Source organism: Ambystoma mexicanum, chromosome 3p, assembly GCF_040938575.1.
Source record: "Ambystoma mexicanum isolate Mex_15411 chromosome 3p, UKY_AmexF1_1, whole genome shotgun sequence".
NCBI lineage: Eukaryota > Metazoa > Chordata > Amphibia > Caudata > Ambystomatidae > Ambystoma > Ambystoma mexicanum.
This window is the reverse complement of record NC_090925.1, coordinates 870,994,463-871,018,448: the sequence shown is the minus strand read 5'-3', so window position 1 is coordinate 871,018,448 and position 23,986 is coordinate 870,994,463. Positions and strand designations below refer to the sequence as shown.

General features: G+C 47.4%; 1 pseudogene; it reads left to right on the top strand.

The window, feature by feature from the left end:
• The first annotated feature begins 944 nt into the window (after positions 1–944).
• Positions 945–23,986, top strand: part of LOC138579995 (exosome complex component RRP43 pseudogene) — a 58,038-nt pseudogene continuing 34,996 nt past the window's right edge.

The following is a 23,986-nucleotide window of genomic DNA, read 5'->3' as shown; positions in this document are numbered from 1 at the left end:
GTTACCGAAGAAGTTGAAATATAACCTAGCAACGTCTCACAGGTCAGGATCCGGAGGGTGGGGAAACACTCTAACTACACCCTTACAACACATCTGTAAGACACTATCACCCCACAAGGAGAAACTTATCAAGTATAGTATTGATTGGACACAAGGAACAGACAACAAAATGACGACACCATGGCCGCCTAACAGCAGCTTCGACCCATACGTCCAAACACTTGCTGTTGACGTACATACATAACACATACAAAGGGAAGAAATTAGCTCATCATGTAGAGATGTTCAACTTGTGGAGGATGTTCCAGGGATCGAGACCAGGGGCAACAGGGATGTTTACTATGGGAAGGGCAACAGAGGAGAAGGGGAGCAAAGAAACAAAGGAGGGTAAGGAGGTGAAAGAAGAAGATGGGGACATGAGCACGGTGAGCAGCAATGCCCCACGTATGGAGGAGGGCACGAAGGAGGAAGGAGGACCGGTTGCAGTACCAGAAGTAAAGGTGGAGAAGGAAGGGACAGATGATATGCCTCTAGCGAAGGAAGTAAAAAAAGAGGAGGGAGGATTGTACCCAGTGACGGAACTAAGAGAAGCAGCTAGACCACAATTAACAGCGGCTGAGGGGTATTCAAACCCTGCGTACAGCCCTCCACCCTACGCCCCTAAGGATAGCTACCAGAGGGGGGCGGTGGCAGCAACGGGCGTGCCGGAGTTCAACACAACACATGCTGGTACGGGGGGAGGGAAGAAAAGTGGGGAGCTAGTTGCAAGCATAGGACCAGATGAGTGGATAGCAGCACAGGTACTCCTAAAACTCTGAGGGACACTAACAGACGAAGAAGAGGACGCGGTGCGGAGAGCAAAAGAGGAGGGAATGGAAAACACACTGACAGGGACTGAGGTGAGTAACAAAGAGGAAGGACGGCTGTCACAGGTGAAGTAAGAAATGCTGGAGGAAAGGTTGGCTGAACTAAGAGAAGTACGAAGCAACCTGATTAGACTGTATGAGCAAGAAACGCGGGGGAGAAATAAGGAAAGAAAGGAGAGTAGGGAGGAGCAGGAGAGGATGAGGGCGAGACTGGAGGAGAGAAAGAAAGAAGCGGAAAGAATGAAAGCGATAGCAGAAAGAGTGTCACGTATGGAGCAGCGGGAAATGAAAAGGAAGGAGGAGGAAAAGGAAAAAGAAATGGAAATGTGGAAAAATAAAATATTGTCTGAAAGCACACGGTATGAAGAAGGTAAAGTAATAGAGAGCATATTGAAAAGAGGAGGGGCAAAATGGGGAAGACGGGAACAAGACGAAAGAATACTGGCGAAGGTAAGTGCCGAAGTAATGGAAGAATTACAAAAAGGAGAGAGGAAATAGGGGGTGAAATATTGAGAAATGAGGGAAAAGAGAAGGGGGATAGGATAACGGAGAATGAAGTAAGAACATACACTCGCCAGGACTCAGAGGTGCCTACAACCTCGGGGGCAAACATTAAAAGAGGAGAACGCAAGAAGGCAAACTTGATCGATTTAAAACAGTTACAGTGGGGGGAAAACTAGCAGACTGGAGATTGTCTTTCCTTGATGAATTTTGTAGCGAGGAGGAAGGATGTTCGGGAAGGAATGACAACAGGGAAAGCTTAGACAAACTGTACATTACACGGGTAAATTGCGAATCACCCTGGGTATGCAGGAAAAGGGAGGAGGAAATGACGAGCGAAGAACAGGTAAGAGAAGTAGCAGGGAGAGCGCCACAACCAGTGACACCAACACCACGCCCTCGGCCACTCACCTGCCACACTCCATATGTCGACAGACTTAGAGATCTCCCGGGCGCAGACAGGAGGACAGGACGAGCACGCCTGCGGTGAAGCACGAGGGCAAAATAAGAGGGAGGAGGAGTGAAGGGGACAACAGAACAGATAACTGTAATGATATATTGAAAGGATCACATGACATGGAGGAAGAGGACGAATACACTGACATAGCCCCACAAGCATTAGGGGAAGTGAAGGGGGGAACTTAATGCCACTTCTAGAAAGGGGAGTGGTCAGACTACAATACGTCCCATGGAAGCATGCCGATAAGGAAAACGTAAAGTGCAGGCTCCCATCTCTAAGTGGTGGAGCTGGGAAATGGATATATGAGATGGAGAAACATACTGCAGGACAAAAACTAGCGGTAGGGGATGTGAAAGGGCTCCTAATATCAATACTAGGGGATGCTGAAGATGACATCTGTAAAAGGGCAGGCTTCGCAGGGGTCACAACAACAGACACGTTACATGACGGGGCACCATTTGCCAACTGCAGGCACGCACTATGGCAGGCATTAAGGGTCCAGTATCCAGACACGTCAGACATAGGGGCAATTACGTCACGCAAAATGCGTGAGAATGAAGATCCTGTCGATTACATCCAGGAGATTCAGGAGAAGTGGCGCTTGGAAACTAGGGACCCGTGGGATAAAACACTAGCCATCTTCTACCACATACTGATAAAAGGTCTCCCTGAACCAGTGCAGAGACAGCTGAAGAAAATTGTGGGGATGGAGGTAAAGCCTTGGCCAGAAATACAACTAACTACAGTACACCACTGTAGTATGTCGCAGGAAAAGATGAAGCAAAAGGAGGAAGATAGGAGGCAAAATTGGTACAGAGAAAACTATCCAAATACACCATGGAAGGAGCATTATTGACAGCGCCCGTGGTAGCAACACCAGCACCTGCTCAGGCCATAATTGCACAAGGCACGGCACAACAACACGTAGCACAACTTCAGCAGCCAGCACAAATGGTAACACAGCAAATGCCCCCACCCCCACCATACACGGCAACCGCAGGTGGGAGGTATATGCCAATGGGAAATGGATATTATAACAGCTACAGAGGTAGGTGGGGGTGATGAGAGAGAGAGGGTATGGCCAGCATGCACAACAACAAGGAGGAGGGTTCCGAGGCCACTACTTAAACGGGCAACAAGGGTATCAGGATAACACAGGGAACTTTCCATGGCAGGCAAGAGAACCACCAACATGTTGGGTTTGTGGAATGGTGGGGCACATGTCGCGCACATGTAGGATGAGACCCACCCCACCAGCTTGGGGGGAACAGGGGCAACAAGGGCATATGGGGGATCAACAAGTATACCAGCAACAGCAAGGAACACAACAGTGCACCCCACAACAACAAGTGCCACTACAACAACCGCAGCCGCAGATACAAGTCCAAACACCCTCGCCACAGCAGCAACAGATACAAACGTACGTACCACCACAGCAACAAGTGACACAGGTACAAACATACGCACTACCACAACAACAAGCGATAGCAACACAACAACATCAAGTGCAACCAGTCCAGCAGCTCACACAGATACAGGACAATGCAGTATCAACAACTGATGCACCCCTACAACAGACACAATTGGAGAGGGTGACAATATTGGGCATTGGGGCACAACCCTTATACGGGGGGTGGCCAGCCACTGTACCTGCAATAGGACAGCCCACAGATGTCCTTGATGTGTCCCATCCTATCAGTAACATCTAATAGTGCGGAGGAAACTCTCATACAGGTAGCGATAGGTGACAAAAAAATGTCCTTTCTTGTTGACACAGGGGCCAATAGGTCCTGCATAAGGGAGGGTAAATTTAAGATGTCAGGCGAGGCCATGCACATTCAAGGATTTTCTGGGGCTCGAGGGTTGGTTCCCTTTACTGATAACATCTCCTTATCTAAAGGAGATAATGATATGTCTGTCCCGCTCCTGTACTCGAAGGAGTCGCCAGTAAACATACTTGGGAGGGACATATTGACGGAGAATGGCATATTTGCTCCACACCAGTAATAAACATGCTCACAGCACGACAAATACTGCAAGCTTACTGTGGCCAAACAGTAGCTCGGGCTGAGCCAGTAGATGGAGAGATGTTCCAATATGGAACAGACATGGCATTCGCATGGATGCCAGGGATTGAGGGCAAGATTTGGAGGAGGCCAGCAGCATATTTGTTCAGACCAGAGACACCAGCAAACGAACCACAGGGGAACGTGATTTCAGTGAGCATTGAGAGCATCATCGCAACTGCAGATTACATCGCAGTTCATGCCCAAGACAGGGAGGGGAGGGCATGGAGAGCAGTAATAGCACTGGCTGACGGGTGCAGGCTCACTCAGGTATCAGATGAGGAGCTCTTCTCAGATCATAAAGTAGGAGGGGAGATGGTGTTTATGATGAGTGTGGACATCTGGTTAAGAGTGACATACAAGCAAGTGGCCCTAAAAATGGCAGTGGCACTAGAAGCACCTGCCCCTACCCCGGTACCATTTTATGAGGAAGACATGGCAAAAGTTCCAGCATCACTGTGGACCACCAGTCCATACGACGTGGGATGCATAAATAGCATTGGAGGAGTGAAAATAAAGTTGAAAAAGGGAGCAATATTACCTAGGGTGAAGCAGTACCCACTATCAAAAGAGGCAGATGAGGGCATATACGAAACAATAACAACCCTGATAAACAATGGCATATTGGTACCATCAGAATCAACATGCAACACGGCGGTGTACCCAGTGCGCAAAGCGAATGGAGGGTCTTGGCGTTTCATCCAGGATGTTAGGCCCTTGAACTACATTGTAGAGGCAGAGTACCCCATAGCCGCTAACCCAGCCACAATACTGTGTGGAATACCAGCAGAGGCATCAAAGTTTACTGTAATTGACCTCACAAATGCCTTTTTCTCGATACCTCTGCACCCAGATTCACAAGACCTCACAAGCTTCACATACAGGAACACAAAATGGAAGCACACAAGGTTGCCTCAAGGGTACTGTGAGTCACCCTCCATCTTCAACAGAGTAATACAGATGGATTTGGGAAACATTGAAATGTAGAGCACAGTGTTGCAATATGTTGATGACATAATAATTTGCAGCACCAGTGAAGAAAGGTGCAGGGAAGACTCAGTAAAGATGCTGACAGTGTTGGCTGAGAAGGGGTACAAGGTGGACAAGGAAAAGTTACAGTACTGTCGGGAACAGGTACTATACATTGGCCAACTCATTTCCCAGCATGGAAGAAACATTGCCCCACAGAGCACAAGCAATAACTAACACTCCACAACCACAAACAGTGCGGGAACTGCAGCAGTTCCTGGGCCTATGCAACTACTGCAGAGCATGGGTTTTTGATTACAGCTCATACATAGGACCCCTGCTCGAAGCACTAAGAGAAGCGCAAAAAGGGGACAAAAAGGTTGGGGTGGACAAGAGAAATGAAGGAGGCATTTGATGAGTTGAAACATGCCATATCCACTGCGCCCGTGCTAGCCACTCCAAACTATGAGCACCAATTTTTCATTTTTTCACATTGCGACTCAGCAGTGATGAAGGCAGTACTGACTCAGAGAACAAGCATGGGCCACAAGCCAATAGCTTTCTACAGCGGCTACTTGGATCATGTCATGTTAGGTCACTTCCCTTGCGAACAGAGTCTCGCAGCCTCAGCATTTGCGGTGGAAAAATCATCATCAATAACAATGGGGTGCCCCACCACACTATTTGTGGAACATGCAGTGTTCGCAATTTTGAACAAGCCCAAGTCCACCCTGACCACACAGAGGGCATCGGGTTATGAGATCATCCTATCGAGACCAGAGTTGACGATCGTCAGGTGCAGTAATGTAAATCCAGCTAGGTTCATAGCAGAGGTAGTTGAGGAAGGTGATTATACCCATGATTGCACACAGGCTATTGAAATGTATTCCAGCACAAGGAAGGTTGAGGAGGATGCCCTAAAAGGCAGTGAGATAATGTACATTGATGGGTCATCGACTATTGATCAGAGTGATGGGATAAGGAGAACGGGAGCAGCAGTCGTTAGAATGACAGAGGATTTGATGTATGTCCCAGTGAAGTGTGTCCAACTACCACAGCATTATTTGGCTCAGGCAGCAGAATTGGTAGCACTAATTTTGGCACTAAAAGAAAGCTTTGACAAGAGAGTGACTATATACTGTGACAGTGCATATGTAACATCAATGGTGCACTCAGGATTAATAAAATGGCAAAGAAGGGGATTTAGAAGAGCTGATGGCACACCGGTGCAACATGCCCTTTTACTGGCTGAATTGATTGAAGTAATTAACGGTCCTCACGAAATGGCTTTGGTTAAGTGTCAGGCCGAAAGGTAATGAAACAGCAGCACATGCCAAACATGCTGCATATTTTGGCGAAATGTGGATCCCCCCAGAATCTGAGAGAGGCAGAGGGAGGTTGATAGCAAGACAGATGTTGATGAAGGCTGGGTACACACATCTCAATGGCAGAAAAGGAGCTATGGGTAAAAAGAGGGTGTACAATATCTCCCACAGATGCACAGTGGCGTCAAAATAATACAGGAAAGGTGGTTATGCCACTGGCACTGTTGAACACAGCTCTGGCTCAGCTACATCATCTGGCACATACAGGAAAGGAAGTGATTGCAGCACAAATAAAAGAAGCATGGTTCTGTCCTGAGTTAAATTCCCATGTTGCAAACTTTATCAGCAATTGTCTAATGTGCCAACAGTTTACAGCCGGTCACACGCTGCAAGTGATAAAAGGTACTATACCCCGGCCGGAAGGACCATTCCTACACTTACACATTGACTACGTTGACATGATCAATGTATGTCAAGGACAAAGATACATGATTGTAGTGGTGTGCCCATTTTCAAGGTGGATTGAGGCTGGACCCTGCTCACACGCGGATGCTTTTAGAGCAGCTACATTTTTAGTGAGGGAAGTCTTCCCCAGGTGGGGTGTTTGCGAAGTGCTGTGGTCAGATAATGGCCCGCACTTTGCAAACGAAATGTTTGAGCACATCACAGCTCTGCTGGGCATCAAGCACAAGTTTGCATGTGCATATCATCCACAGGCTAATGGTGTCTGTGAACTCCTGAATGGCCTGCTAAAAGGAGGAGATAGCCAAAATACAGCAGACAACTAAGAGAAGCTGGCTGTACTGCCTTCCCTTGGCCCTATTCGAGCTGAGGAATAGGCCAGGGTCTGATCACCACCTCACTCCCCACGAGGTGGTGACTGGACACCAGATGCGCCTTCCACTAATGCCAACATCAAGAGCCCTCACAGATTATGAAAGTACTGCAAATGTCTTTGGTGATGAAATGTATCAATATGTGTCTTCCTTGATTACTAGTGTCGCCTTTATCTCCCAACAGCTCGAGCGCACGTGGGGCGGGTCGAAGATCACCCAGCCAGAAGATAAAAACGAACAACTAAAGCAGCAAAAAGAGTGGACTATTGCGGAAGGAGAAAACGTTCTCCTCTGCAACTTAACAGGAAGTGGAACAGTCCCAGATTTACGGGGCCCCACTTGGTAGAAGCAGTGGCTCCTAGAGCCGTTAAACTACAAGACAAATGAGCTTGGAATCACCTGCATGACGTCAAGCCCTTCAAAGGCCAGACCCGCCCTAGCATCGACGGCAGGGCTACCGAAAACACAACAGCATCAGCAACGCCAGCGACAGATAAAGACACAGCGACTGCAAAAAAGGACAACTGTGGCACTGCCCCTGACCCCTCCCCAGCCACAAACACAGCCATCGACATTGTATAAAACTTGAATGATACACACACATATAAACACTTGTATGTTATCTTTTCTTTTTGTCTCGCAAATGCAGGTACCGCATATTACTGTGTTGTTTAGAAGGTGAAGTAACTAAGGTTGTGTCCTGCCCAAAAGTAAATGCTACCCACAGATGATAACACCCAAAGTATCTGAAAAGGAGAAGAATACGCGTGTACTACACCGCATTTGTTTTGGCCATAGAACAATCATTTCCCCATCTCCACGAGCACTTGCCGGCTCTGAGGGATAGGTCACTGAGATTAGCGTGGGAGCAGCTTTTCACCTGGGCACTAAACGACTATTTGATAGGTAGAGCTTGACTAAAAACACTAACTGAAATAACGCATACTTTCAGAATTTTCAGGCGGGCATCTTTATCATCGCAAGAATAAGATGCTGGACCGCAGCAAAGGTAAGAGCAACAATACAAGTGAGATTAGCTACTGTAATAAAGATCATAGGCGTATTGGTTGTCACTGGTCTATTGGCTGCCTCTGTCTGGCAGAAAAACTATGCTTTAAAGATTATGGCTGCACCCAAAACTAACCTACCTCCCCCCACAGCTGCAACAGGTATGATGTCAGGTGGTACAAGCAACCGTAGAGGTAAGGGACATAGGGTTAAACGCAGCACAAATGGAGAAGAGAAAGGGAATTGACACATATCTCACAGATTCAGCAAACGTCTCGAACAACATGTGGTATCAACACATGACCAAAATTGGTAAGCAGACAGCTGAGGACAACTGCTATGTGTGCTCGTTGATCCCGTACGCTATGAGCGCATCAAGAATATTTGTGGCTACTGAAGTGCCAGCAAAAACAGTGCAATTGCTGATATATTTGGCACTATTCCAAACAAAAGGACGATTCCAACGGACGGTGGTGACACTTCAATGGAAAACAGGGGACACATATCCATACGAAAATAATTTCCTCAAAACATATTTGAGCTACCATAAACAAAGCCTACATGCTGAAGCTTTCAGATAAATGACGGATGGCCCCGACAAAGGAGAAACGAAGAAAGTAACGCTACAATATCTGCCGTGTGATTGGTATGCAACTGAAGTTGCTGGTGAACAAGGGTGCTGGGAAAGACCGCTAATAACAATAACTGGGAAAATATATGTGAACAATGAATGGGAAATAGGAGTGGTTGGGAGCAACATGATCACAAGAGAAAATATTACCACCATAAAAGAACACAATGACAGATGCTGGACGACGTGGGGTAAATATGTACCGATGCTGACGTGGATGCAGAAGGACGAAGATCCAATAAGCATACTACCACTGACTGCACCCACACTGTGCTATCAACACAAAGGTGATGTGGATGTGGGATACAACACCAACTGTGGAAGCTCGGTAGAGATACCTGAGGTGGGTGATGGCACAGCAGTTCTAATGGACCACTATTGGGCCTGCGGCGATATGGCGTACCACACCTTGACTCCATCATGGAATGGAATATGCACTATGGTACACGTCAATGTGCCATCACTGGTTGTGCCTCAGAAACATGTCAACATAGCCAACTTCCCCAAGATGGACGAAGGGAACAAGAGGAGTAAAAGATCTGCACAATCACAAGAAGGCGACAAGGATAACAACAATAACGTTTTGCCAAGAGTGAAAAGACAAGGGGAACCACTGACAGGAAACTACCTGTGGGGAAGATCGGAAACAGCCCTCACCTCAATCCCGCCAGAACACAGACTATTTAGCAGAGCAGCAATGTTCTTCTCATCCATAATACACCCAGGACTACAGGCATATGCAAATGCAAAATGGTTGCAGATCACCAGATGGGAGCTGATGATGACAATAAATTCGACAGTAAATGGATTTAATGCAATAAAAGAAGAACTGAGAGCGGTAAGAAGGGTAGCACTACAAAACAGGTATGTGCTAGACGTTCTCACGGCGATGGAAGGGGGAGTTTGTTCCAAAATAGGACAATCATGTTGCACATTTAGTCCTGCTAACGATGCAGACAATGGAACACTGACTGAGGCAGTATCACAACTGGCCCTGATGCACTCCATAATGATGGATGAAAGTAAAGAAGTAAAGAAAGATACCAGCAGGTTCTCGTTCATATGGTCATGGATGCCATCATGGCGGTCAGATGGGCTGAAGCTAATAGTAGGATGTATAATATTAGCTGCAGCTGTGTTGATTGTAATAAAGTTCTGGAAAGCTAGAAAAGCACGCACAACGGACAAAATGATGGAGATGGTCGGCATGCACGCCTTACTGCCGGCCGATGATGGAAGCACACCGACATGATAATACAGCACGAGAGAGGTTGCGCAAACAGATTCTTGACAACCACATGGATCCACCATCTGTGAAGGTGGAGAACCCAAGAAACCCGAGGAGCTATATCGGAAAATGGGTATACTGTAAACCCGGCGGCGGCTGCGTTAACATGTACTGGTCATTTGAAGATCATGTCAACCATTATGGGCATTTGGCTGGAATAACTAAAGTATGGAGAGTGAAAGGAGATAAGGTAAAGGATGAGTTTGTGGTCGAAAAGTCGACCAGAGGGGGGACTGAAGTGGGAGAATGGGACAATACCCTCCCCCCAACCTCATCCAGACCATGGCCTAGAGGATCACGACCCAAGCACCCACCACGAGACGAGTTCGTCTACTTACCAGATGACAAAATACCCTGGTTCAGAAACGTACACATAAGAGGAGTATGCCCACCAGACCACCAGGCTCAAGCCGACGCCTACGACTTGGATGAGCTTGACTAGAACAACAGCCACAAGTATCCACATCGTTAGAGATGGCATAACGACATAGCCAACTGCCAAGAACACACGTGCCACCATGCACACTGGTCACTCACACACCAACCTACACGAAGAACATACACAGTGCTATGACGTAGGAGACTGACACACCCACTGACGTTTTCACATAGGCCTTTTTACAGCACAGCAGAAACGAAAGACGCCTGAAGAGCTTGTGTATATGCTTGCTGACGCTTCTCCCGCCACCCACCCCTATGACGACACCATCATGTATATCTAATGCGGCTTGTGACACCCTGTCAACCCACGACCTTCATACTATGGATTATGTACCGCCACCCATGAACTAGGCCCGAGTAGGCTGCAAGAAAGAGTCCCCAGGCAGGATCCTAGCAACGAAAATCCTCCCAGAACAAGAGTACAAGTGCTGACCATGCAGAACAAGTCCCCCAAGCCGAACTGACAAAGTGCCAAGCTCACGAGACAGAAAGTCGCCAGGGTCCCATGTCTGGGACACAGGTTGCAACAACGAAGCGGCAAGACGGACACTACAGTGATGGGAAAGACCCGCTCACAAGCCATGAGCAGACCTGTCCGTTGCCTGCACAAACACATAGTGGCACATTGTTGCTAATGACAGGTACACCGCGAGCTGGGAACGACGATGGTCCCAGGTTTGGGGGCTCGTGGGAGAACCAATCAGAATCCAGGGGGGCTTATTACTGATGCCATTACCCTTAACCAATCACCAAGGGTCCCCCTGTAACAATTCTAAAGTAACAACCGCAAGGGACAACCCAAGTGTACCACCTGACCCATCCTCATCCACTAATATTTCTTTCCATATGTTACCTATACTAACCCTACCACTCAGGGAACCAATCCTGAGTGGCGATAGGTTTTTTGCTAACTTTCCCAGGTGACGCGAGTAGTGCATCATACTACCGTAAAAAGGGCCTGCAAGCCCCACTAAGATTGAGAGTCTCATCGGACGCGTACGATCCGAGACCCATCCCTGCCGTTGTTATAATAAACAGCAGAACCACCTTGCCTCTTGTGTGTGTCTCATACTCCTTTTGGGTACACGGGAGGAGTTGGGGCCTCCCCAGCCCGGAGGCCTGTGGACGGCTCTGCCGGCCCCGGGAGAATCACCCCGACAAGTGCTTGCATAATGCTGCCCTGCAGTTTGCGAATGGTAAACCATCATGTGTTGTGTTTTGTGTCGTCATTGTCGGGAATCCAGCACTTTTCCATACGTCATCAGCTGCATCTCCTAGGATCGATACTAAAAGTCCCTTTATGTCTCCTACAGCTTAACTGTGCTCCGCTGTCATTTTCTCCATCTCATAGATCCATTTCCCAGCCCCTGCACTCAATGATGGTAACCTAAACTTCACATTTTCCTTGTCTGTGTGCTTCCATGGTACATAATGATATCCCACCCCTCCTATCTCTAGTAAAGGCATCTGTGTGAACGTTGCCTCCTCTCCTGCATCCTTCTAGTCAGCCTTACTTTTCGGTCCCCTCTCTCACTCTCGACGCCTCTTCATACATCTATTGGCTCTAGTATAGGAACTCTCCTATTGTCGTCATGCCTCCTGGTCAACAGCCCCCTTGAGCACGTCATTGCTGTCTCCCTTTCCTTCGTCCTGGGAGGTCTCTAAGCCTATTCATATATGTTGTGTGTGCTCATTCGAGCTGCCTCCTCCTTCTCCCACTGTGTGTGTCCTGAACTCCCATGTCACTCGCTTGTTTGTCCCCACCCCCTCGACTGGGGTCGGGACTGCTCCCCCCTCTCATCCCCACTGTACTTGTCCTCATTATCAGACTCTGTGTCCATGTTACTACAAAAGTAGTCCACGAAACTCAGCCTCTTTGATGTTGAGCCTGTGTTAGGCCTTGTGCTGACATCGATGTCTCTTAGGTCGTACCTGCTTCCTCCTGCCCAGGACACCAGGCCCGCTCCTTCCTTGTCTATTGTGCTCCTGCCTCATGAGCTGATGCTGCCTGGTTCTGTCCGTTGATTCTCCTCGAGTATGTTGTTTCCCTTATCTAAAATTCCTTGTGTCTTTACTGTCCCTATCACTCATTCGTCCCTCTCCCTGCGTGCTTGCTCTCTTGCCAACCTATCCAACTCTAACTTCCTCTGTTCCCATTCTGCTCATTTGCAGATTTATCGCTCTGCTATTGCTCTTAGCCTTTTGATCTCTCCCCTTCCATTGTCCTTCCATCCCGCAGCTCGTGTACAGCTCTCTTCCTTTCTAGGAGGTCTCTTTCGATCCTCTCCTCTCGCTCCATGTCCATGCGTTTCTTCTCCTCCTCCTAACCTTATTCCCCATCCTCCCTCTCCAATCTCTCTTCTCTCATACTTTCCCTGTCCTTTCTTTCCCGCTTCTCCTCTCGTTCCTTCTCTTTCTTGTCCCCTTCGTCCATTATCTCTGCGCAGTCTGTTACTTTGCTGCTCTCCTCAGACCCTCCATTGCCTTTGTCGTCCCTTCTGCCTCTCCGTTTGTCTTCCCTTGCAGTTTCAGAAGTATCTACCCTCCTATCCACTCATTCTTAGCTATGCCCCTGAGCCCCTCCTTTGTGCCCTCCTGTGCCTCACTGGTTAACTCTCCCTGTCCTGTGCCTATCAGCTTTTCCTCCTTAGTTTATGGTGGTGGCTTGTATGTCAGATTTGAGTACCCCTCCACTGCCCTCAATTCTCGCATTGCATACATCCCTTGCTCATCATCTGTGTCATCGGATGCTGCACTTGGAGGAAAATGGGGAGGTGTGGAGGGATGAGTCCCTGGCACCTTCAACTCCTGCCCTGCTTGCTCAGCATCCACTGATGCCTTGCAGCATCCCCCTCGCCCTCCTGAAACATGCACCACAACTCAAATATAGCCATGCGCTTTGTCAATTTTTTCCCCTTATAAGTACCCTGTATGTGTGTCAGTAGCGATTGCTGCACGTCTTTGGAGAAACTTCCACAAGGTGGACATGATTAAGTCAACTTCCCCTCGGTACTTTTGGACCATTCTATGCCATACTTGCAAATGCTTTCTCTGCAAGGCGGAAGTGTCCTTCACAAATGCTGAAGGGGCGTGTCCCCCCCGCATTTCACCTGATACATTATTCAGTACCTTTACCTGACCTCAAGTTGAGGGTTTCGATAGTCTTCTGTTAAGGGAGAAAGGCACAATATAATTGCAATACTTTTCAGTTTCTACGAGCCTCTATGGCTCCACAATTTATCAAGCGTGCTCCATGCACCACCCCTCCTTCACACTCACTGCCTCCTCAGGTAAACCCACAATCTTGCGCATGCGCCTTTCGTGCACCGCCACTGGTTCACCTCATCTGCCAATCCCAAGTTTCCAATTCTAGCTCCTCACCATCTCGTGCTCTCCATGTCCTATGTGCAAACCTATGGGTGACGTCACCAGTTCTAAACAAGGTAATACACAAATGAATACTGCACACACACTGTAGTAGCCTGTTACTATCAAACCATACAAAAATCCCACAGCTGTCTTCCCACCTCCAAGCAGAGTATCCCAATATTCTCTTGTGATCGAACTGCACCTTCTACATCGCCTAGCTTGCAAAACGTTTCACTCCAGGAGACTTAACCAATCGATTCACCTTCCACAATCTAGGCCAGCTCCCTTGCAAACCCTTCTGAGGATACTGTCATCTATGACCCGAACTAAAACGTCCAACCCATAGGAATACCCATATTTACATATCTTCAGTCATCTGTGCCGTCGAGCCAATAGTCTAGGTTATTCACCAGAACCTTTTACCTCTAAAAAACTGAATGTACCCTAAACATAAAAGAAGGACTTCTACCTGTGCTCCTGTCCCTACTAACTTGACAATTCTAGATACTACTTTGACAATACTCGACAATACTCGACAATACTTCACAATTCTCAATACTCTCCCTCTCACGCACAGTTTCTCTTAGACTGGGTCAATACTTCCACTCCGTGGTCTGCTGGCACTGCTCGGCTGCTGACTCCTCCTCAAGGTGCTCACCTCCCGTCCTGGTCTGTCTGGACTAGTCGCTGACTTCAGGCAGGATGATTTCCAAGGTGCTCCTGACAGCCTTTACACAGACACACGTTTTCCCATCTTCTCGAAATATGCGAGGGTCCTGCATCCTCTCAGGTTTGGCGGCGAAGGAGACAACCTGGTGCCGGGCTGGCGCAGCCAAAAATCCACTCTGCTACTAACTTGTTGGGGAGGGTGCCCAGGTATGCCAGATGGACACTTGAATTCCGTGGACTTGGAGGCCCAACTCCCTCCCCCCAGGATACACAGAGGACTCAGTCAACGGTAAGTTCAAACTGTGGTTTATTACAGGCAAAGGCAACAGGGATCAGCACAGGAACAGGGCAAATCCATGCACATCTCGCTCTTTCTCGGCTCGCAGGCTGGTTTTACTACCCAATTACATCAGAGTGATGTCACAACCTGGGCCCTTCTCCAGAAAACCTATCAGACCAGATGATTGGATATTGAGTATTAGACCACCTATAGTGGACCATATAGATGTTATTCTACTGGCCCTTACATGGCAGGTGGCTGGCCTGGTCCCATCCCAAAGTCACTGACTATAACATTGTTGCAGTGTGGTAGGCTTACCATTGTTCTTGCTTGTTGCTACCCACCCCTAGAGTACTAAACTATGATTGGCTAGAGCCGAAGTCCCCAGGCCTGGGACTCGCAAAGGTTCTCAGCTCGCTGTGTACCTCTTCAAGGTAACAAGAATGACTATGGGCCTCATTATGATTTGCCGGTCGGGGAACTACGGTACCTGTAAGCATGCTGGTACCGTAGTTCCCGGACCAGCAAACTACGAGTTGTGCTTGCGGGTGCCTTACTGCCCGCCAGGTCGGACCTGCGGTGGCACCCGCAAGCACAGCATGTCAGATGCACTGACACCGTTATAAACGGTGCTGGTGCATCTGACCTCCCCATTCCCATTCAGCCGTGTGTGGCTGAATGGGAATGGTCAGCATCTTTTTTCTGGCACCCGCAAATGGGCAATTACCGGGTCCCGCAGGGCCGTAATCACCCGGTAATTGCCAATTTGCGGGCACCGGAAATCTTTGGAAGTTTGGCAGCAGCCTGCCGGTTTTACTGGCAAGGCTACCGCCAAACCTCTAAGGAGGCTATACGTGTCTGCACTGTAACTTGTGTGTACCACCTTAGCTCATGAGAGTGCTCTCCTGATCGACGCAACACTTGTAGCATATTGTTGCATACTTGTTGCTGTCTGTGACTGGTGGCCTGGGACCAGTGTCCTTTCCCATCGCTGCTGGCTGTCCATTGTCTGCTTGGGCCGCGTTGAGTGTTCAGAGACCACGAATTTAAGCTGTGCAGCTCTGAATTATGAGGATTTATTCACATTTTCTGCAGCTGGTCCCTTTGTCGTCTGGGGATTGGAATGTCATCCGTATCTCTTTACCTTGGCTGTGGGTCCTGTTTCACACGTCTTGCTCTCTGTGCAGCCTGAATCAGCTCAACTTGTCTGTTGCTCTGAGGCCAGCAGCCTGCCATAATTTTCCTAAACCTATAATGCGATTTCTACCATGTCCATACTATACTACATTTCCATAGGTTAGTCACACTTGGCTCTGTCAGGTCCCATAGGTGCTCCTGCAGTTCCGTGAGGTTATTCGCATGTAAGCAACTGCAAGCTGTGCTCTGGATTTCTTGTCTCTTGTGGTTCTGCGTTGCTGTGTTTGGCTCATGACAAAAATAATAAAAGCAATGACAGTGTGCCTCATTACAAGTTTGCCGGTACAGTAACAACGGTACCGGTAAGCTTGCCGGTATCGTTGTTACCGTACCTGCAAACTACGAGTTCTGCTCGCGGGTGCTTTTTGCCCACCAGGTCAGATCTGGCAGGAAGAGTGGCACCCCCGAGCAGACCATGCCGGATGCACCGGCACCATTTACGAATGGTGCCGTTGCATCCGGCCTCCCCATTCCCATTGAGCTCTATGGGGCTCAATGGGAATGGGGACTCATATATTCCAGCGCCCAGGAATGGGCAATTGCCGGGCCCACCAGTGTTGTAATACCCCGGTAATTGCCCATTCCTGGGCGCCAGAAAAAAAACTATTCCGGCGACAGCTGTGCTGGTTTTACCGGCACGGCTACCGCTGAAGTCGTAAAGAGGCCCAGAAGTGTATATGTATCTTTCCTCTACTATAGATCTGTATGCTCGTGTTCTTCATGTATTCAAGTGCGTGTTTGTGTCCCGAAGTGCAGATGGCACGTGTGCTTCATGTCTAACACTGCTGTGTTGTGGTGTCTCTAACGACGTCAGCAATATGGCTACTTGGTGTCTAATCCAAGCTGTCCATAAAGGTATCCTCAGTCATGACCTGTGGCCCTTCATCCACACATGGATAGGTCTGTATGTTCCTCTGGCTGTATGGCTGGCTGAGGGGATATCTCTCGACATATTTATCAATCATGTGTCTATTGGGAATTCGTCCAAAATAGAATGGTGATTGTGGTGCTTTCTGGCCCTCTTCCTTGTCATGAATTTGGTCAGAGGTGGAGAGGGTGTTAGGCTTCCCCATTCCCCTTCACCACTCAGCATGGTACTTTCTAATCTTAGGTGTGGACCTTGGTAATGTCCTGCATAGATGAAGAAGGGGAGTGTCCCCCATCATGACATGTTGTTTTCTGATTGTCAATGCTTACCAAACCTTTTATGCTTTTACTTATTTAATCAAATATACCACAATAATCGATTTGGACAAGCACCATTAATCGCCGCCCATTACCAGAAAAGCCAATTATTTAGCCAATTTTAAAAATCTGTACAATAATGTACTCTTTATTCCTTCATTTACAATTTCTACCAGTTTTTACTGTGCCGTTGTTTTATTATCAACACTCTAAGAAACTCTTATTTATTTATTATTTTTCTTTAATTTGTATCCTTCTCTGATTGACGTCAATCTCTCGATTTAAAAATGTGATGATCACCTAGGTTATTACTATTGCTTTATATCTCTTATTGTAAACACTATAATCATTTTATGCTGACATATTTATAAACCCATACACATGTGCACTTTAAATATTTTGCGAACACCTTTCTTTACTGTCTCTAGTAAATGTATCTCATCTCACTATTTACCACATTTTGGAGATTTATTATGCAATCTTCATCTTGGCCTAGCCCCAGTCCCTCCCCCTTTATTTTCCACTTTGATGCTCTACTTACATACCCTTCCACAATCGACCACTTCGCCTGCGGAGACGGACATGAATTTCGTCAATGGGGCACCTGCCAACCGCCTGGCTGTCACATGTGTGTTGTTACTCCGCTCTCCACAGGAAACTCTGTGATCTCCTAGCTAATGGTGAAAACTGTTGATAGTCCAAGAGCCTGGATCTGTGCCCGGGGGACTGGATCAGAACCATCCGCCCCACTACCAAAATGTGCAGTAGGACCTGGAGCATCCTAAGTGCCAGATGGAATAACCAACAATCACCTCAGTCCCAAATAACTGGACAGACTCAAAGAATATGGCAAAATACTACTTTATTATCAGCTCAATAAAGTAGGGAAACCTGCTGAACAAACATATTGTGCTCACTCACTCTCAACAATAATCTGATTATACAAAGACTTGATATCTCAATGTGCATCAGCTATGATGTCATCCTACGTGGCAAACTTTAAAAACCTATTGAAGGGAGGAATTGGTTTAGGGAACATATATACCTATAGATCATGTAAGTATTAGTGTCATTATTGGATGCTCCTTATCTGTAGGCACACCTTGAACTACCTCTAAATACATATAATACATATTAATTTACTTTACTTTATTTTATTTATATCGCGCAACCATATAACCCGGAAGCGTGAGGGCGCAGACAGGAAGTGTAGCATAACAACATCTATGGGATTATGTGTTTCAACAGTGGGAGTAGTTATTAATTAAACAAGAAGGTTTTCATCCCTTTTTTAAATTATTCTGTTTCTGAGGTTTAGATGAATTTCGTTCCATGCCCTTGGTGCTGCAACATAAAATGTACCTTTCATCACTTGGCTAAAATTACATTTAGGTATTTTCAGTTGATTTAATGTATTAGACCTCAGAGTTCTGGTATTGCCTTTTCTCTGGAGCACTTCTGTCAGGTAATAAGGTCCATTACCCTTTATACATTTGAATCTGATAGTCTATAGCCGATACTAGATCCTGGCAGATACAGGGAGCCAGTGCAGTTTGCGTCTGGCCTCTCTCTTTCTCAGTCCCGCAATAGTTCTGACCATGGAGTTCTGGAGAGTTTGTAAATGTGCAATATCACATTTTGCAGCCCTCACCAGTAAACTGCCACAACAATCTATCTTAAAACCGACAATGCCTCTGGCCACCGTCTCACAATTCTTTTTGCGAAATAAATGGTCTGAGTTGAGTCAGCAGTTTAAATGTGATAGGATGTGGATGACATGAGGCTACTTATGTGGGCTTTCATATCCAAGTTTTGATCCAAAACTACTCCTAAGGTTGTTTCCTGCTATTTCAAAATGTTTATATTTCTCATCGAATGTATTGATTTTGTTTTTCGTGCCTATTACAATAAGCTCCGTCTTTTCCTTATTTTAGTGCTAGATCATTTCCCTCATAGAATACTAGATAGTTTCAAAGACTTCATTTATTCTTCACTCACCTTCTTCATGTTGACCTGACATAGGGATGACACATTGAATGACATCCACAAAGTTGGTAAAGCCTATATTCAGTTTTTCAAGTAGGTCAAAAAATATGGTACTGTGAATATATTGTATAATGATGGTGGTGTAGGTATACCACTATCTTTGTCTGAAGCTTAATAAATAGGCCTTATTTTCAAGTTCTGGATCACGTTTGAGGAGACCACGATTTTGTCCATTTTTAACTATTATTTAGTGAAATTTAATTTAATTATGCTGGGTGCCATTATTCATCTTGGCCTCAGGAGACTTGGTTGCTTTGCCTCACATATGCTTTCTGCATCCTTGATTGTGCAATAATTGGCACTTGCAGATGTTTTCTTCTTTCCTTAATCTTAGAGAAATATGCCATGCATATGCAGCTTATCCTCTTGACTCCCTTTGTACCTTGTAATTATATTTTTTTTCATATTCATCTACATGTTACTTTTGTTATTTCAGTTACATCTTTAGTCTTAGAGTAATTGTATATTGTTTCAGTGTGTCTTTGTATATTCTTTTCATGATGTCACTCTGCCCTCGTCTGATTTCAATTACGGTTCGTCGATGTCCAATGGTGTTTGCAGACATCCTTCCACCACATCAGTGCGAGGGTACATTCTGTATGGTTTTGTCTGAGTGCATAACGTCTCTCGAATCTTCGATGCAGTATTGGGACAGATACCTGGTGTCACACACAGTGCTCTCTTGCTGCTATTCCAGCATGACGGAGGTGAGGAGCACGCTCTAGAGACGACGTGTGCATCGACCCTTCTACACCAGCATATTCCAAGTGCCGGTAAGTGTATATAATTCCCCATTCTATGGAGTCCATAGGAATCTATGGGGGGAACTGCCAGAATTACCGACACTGGTAATACCGGTGCTGGTATTGCCAGCAATATTTGGTGGGGGGTGCTGGAATTACAGGCAGCTTGAAGCTGCAGGTAAATCAATCCGGCCACCCCACCACCAAACTTGTAGTTTGGTGGTGTGGTTAAAGTGGCAGTAATGTAATTATTGACACTTTTTTCCTGCACGCCAAACTTGTAATGAGGCCCTATACTTTTTTGCTACTATCATCTATCAGGGAATGGGATCTGAAATAGCTGTTAAGACATGTTATATTGGAAGTTTGCTAATTGATGGACCCCCTTTATTCACTTTGATAGCCATGACAAGAAGGGCAAATTCAACATTAGGAAAGAAGCCCACTTCATTGCGCTTGCTAGAAGCCATGCACTATTCCCACACTACAATTCTAAACTGCTCGTGGCCACGCAAAAACCGAATAGCATAAAGTCGATGTCAATAATGAACACATGTATTCAAACTAAACACTGATTCATCAGCTTTTCTTGGTCCCTGGGGAACACGCAAATGCTCAGCAGATGCACTAGCTGTGCTTTCCAGGAAGTTATGCAATTCAACATGGCTGCCCAGCTCACAAGCTGTCCACTGACTTGATTAAGCGCAGACAGATGGCGTTTGCGTCAGAACCAGGGTGAAATCATTGCACGTCAGTGTTTTTGGGGGTCACAGTGGAGCTAACAAAATTGCAATGTAGATCCTTGGAGGATAATTTGACGTTTACAATCCGTGCTTATAAGAGATGTGAGTAACTCGCAGGCTAATTGGCCGATTTTGGACGATGTTTTTGCTCCATGTGCGCTCCTCTCTCTCTCTGTCTCTTTATCTTTCCCCTTGTCTAATCTCCCTCTCCCCCACCTGCATTCTCGCTCACTGCCTTGCAGTTCTCCACTCTGTGTGCTCGCTCCTGCGCGCTCTCTTCCCCTTGTGCTCTCTCCTCCTGCCCATAATCTCTTCAGTAGTCACTCCTCCTCATACTCGTTCACTTATCCACCTATCCATCCTCAACCGTCCTTTCACCATCCATCCCAAATGTTCTTTTATTCATTCCCTCATCATCACACTAAGAAGTCCACCCATGCCATCACTTCCAAGCTTATTTAATCAACCGTTCCTTCACTCATTCATTTTGCACATGAGTGCATTTCTCAATCCTCACACTATAATATGTCCTTACACTTTGATTCATTCACCCATATTGAAATCCCTTCATCCCTCGAGCAGCACATTCTTACTCATTCCCTCATCCTCACAGTGATTCACTCGCACACTAGTCCACCACCCCTCATTCATCCATCAATCCTCATGTTCAACCACTCACCCATACTGCCTCATTTCTCTGCCTTCTCCTCGACATCTGCCAAAGTATGTCTTTGTGTACCACCCCAGAAACCGTTTTCATCATACACACGCCTCAACTATGGGCTTTGTCAACGCTGTCCTGCCTCGCCCAGCACCTTGCACTGGGGCGTGCCCCGGAAAACAGATTCAGAGTTACCGGTTAGCAGAGGAAGAAACTGACATAACATGACAAAGAATATCGCCATGTTGGAAAAGCTATGCAGCTTTCCATATGTGTTATTGCCAGTGACCTAAATATTATTTTCTTTTTGGTTAAATCTTTAATGTATTGTTATCTTACAAACTATTCAATGAACTAATAAACAAGTGAATTTTAATATATTTGTTATGTTGTTGCAGAGTTCAGTTAAAAAAAAAACTGTAAATTACAAAGGTGTCTTGTGCAAGGGAGTGTATTTGCTGTGTCGGCTCAATATTGCTTTTTTAGACCGAGTTTTAAATATTACCTGATAAAAGAAAACCACAAACTGCATACTCCAATCGTCGTGTACGCATTTCAGGATGGGACTTGTCCTTGACCTACATGGGGAATATAAAACCGCAAGTCCCAGAATGCAAAGGTAGAAACAGGGCTGGGCTGACAATTTACATATCAAAAGAGGAGTGCTGCGCCATGTAGCCCGGCCCGGAATGCTTTAGAATTAACCATGCCCACTCTTTCCCAAAATGAATTTAGGAGATTCTTTGTTGATAAAGTGGCCTTTTATAGATCCCAGCAAGTTTTGACAAATGATACCTGTGGCGTTGGCCCTTTAAGGGTACGCACGCGACGGGGTGACGTTCACTCCGTCGCGTGCGCAGTTAAATAAACGGGGCGTTCCCGGTGATGACACAATCACCGGGGAGCCCACACTAGCAACACCGCTGTCTCCGTGTCTCTGTGTCACGGGGGTGGGGGGCTCACGGACGGCGGCATCCAGAGACCGCCAACAGTGGCGACGAGTGCCGGGATCACTTCCTGGAACAGGTGGAGACATTCGCTCGTAGCGTAGATGATCCTACGTGAGCGCTTCAGCGAATTCTGACCGCGGAGAGGGGAGAGACGCACGCGGCCGGTGGCCATTTTGATGAATAGGCTTCGTATACTCACGGCTTCATAACAAAGCGTCGGTGAGCCATCCGGACATCATTTTTGGACATTTCAGAGGCGGACAGCCACTGGAAACAGCACGTGTCAATTGTAAAATGAATCATTGACATTTTCACTGTCTTTCACCGAGTAGATGGGTGAGACTCTATGGGAAGCCTGCTGAATGCACTCGGGGTCTTTCCCCCTGCTCAATTTTTAGACGCTTCGTTGTCTGCCTGCTGGCTGGAGCGGTACATCCGCGAGGGGTGCACCTGGTGAGAGGCAGAATTTAGACCATCTCTGGAGGCTGATTGCTGGTGGTGAGTTGGGGCCCCATCAATTACATCATCTGGGGTGCCTGTGCACTATCCACCATGAGTCAAGCTGCTGCTGCTGCGCCTCCGCCTGCTCCCCCGCTGAAATCACCTGGGTCCCTACAGCCAATGCCTGAGTTTGATACCTCAGGCGCTCCATCAAGCCTGGGACAGAGGTGGAAGATGTGGATGGATAGGCTTGAGATGTACTTCAGGGCCACGATGGAGACAAGCGACGACAGCAAGCTGGCCACTCTCCTGTACTCTGCTGGCCCAGCAGTGCATGAGATATTTCTGTCCCTGCAGCCGGCGGATGGGTCGTTTGCGGCGGCAAAGGATGCACTCCATAATCATTTTCTGCCAATGGCCAACGCAGATTATGAACGTTTTCTCATGGGGACGGCTCGACAGAAGGATGACGAGACTCTAGATGTATTCTATGGGCGGCTGCGGAGACTGGCGGCGCCATGTGCGTGGAACGACCCTGAAGTCATGATTCGCAATCGACTCATTCAGGGGTGTGTCTCTGGGAAACTGCGGCGCCAGATATTGCGCGAGCCTGGCATCACCCTTCCCCGCATCTTAGAACTGGGAAGGTGCCACGAAGTGTCGGAACTGCGGGCGACCAGAATGGAAGCTAGTGCCCGCCCAGGCAAGGTGGAGGAGGTCTGTGCGGTCGGAAGAGGCCGTGGAGCGAGGCGCCCCATGAACACTCAGAGCCCGCCCCCGCCTGGGACTACTTCCTCATGCCCGAAGTGTGGGTACGATCTCCCGCACCCAGCTGAATGCCCTGCGACTGGGGTGAAGTGTGGTAGGTGCGGAGGCGCGGACCACTTCGCCAGGATGTGCCGATCTGCAGCTCCCAAGGTAGTGCCTAGGGGGCCTGTTCGTGCCGGTTTCTTCCGACCCCAAAGGGCGTCCAACGTTGCTCAGGTGGACCAGGGTGACGAAGGGGCCCCTCAGGAGGGGGAGGAGGAGGAAGAGGACGATGAAAACGTCTTCTTTGTGTCCAGTGTGAGCATGCTGAAATCCCGCTCCAAGAGACAGCCCAGGTGCAACGTGCTTGTCAATGGAGACTCTGTACCAATGCTAGTGGACACCGGTGCGTCCGTGAATGTGATGGCCAGACAGCACTATGATACCATGCAGGCCCCGCCCACGCTGACCGCACCGAGAGCACGCATTTTCGCTTTCGGCGGCGATCAGCCCCTTCCTCTGGACGGTGTGTTCGTGGCTGATGTTCAATATGGTGACTCACAC